The sequence below is a fragment of the Alligator sinensis genome, unplaced genomic scaffold (assembly GCF_000455745.1).
Source record: "Alligator sinensis unplaced genomic scaffold, ASM45574v1 scaffold357_1, whole genome shotgun sequence".
Classification (NCBI taxonomy): domain Eukaryota; kingdom Metazoa; phylum Chordata; order Crocodylia; family Alligatoridae; genus Alligator; species Alligator sinensis.
The window spans coordinates 449158-449365 of NW_005841942.1; positions in this window are offsets into that span (position 1 = coordinate 449158).

Genomic DNA, 208 nt, shown 5'->3' on the forward strand with positions numbered 1-208 from the left:
CATCGCTAGAGTTTGTTTCAAAATCCGAGGTTTGGGGTGGGGAGGGGAAAACTCCTTTGTTGTCAGGAGCTTTTCGGAAGGCTTTATTAACCCGCCAGCCTCCCGGAGAACTTCTCTGAGGGGAGGAGGGCGGGGACACAAGCACACAGAAAAGAAATCTCGGGGACTGAAGAATGAGCAAAGTTAATGGCGAGGGAGGGGCCGAGCA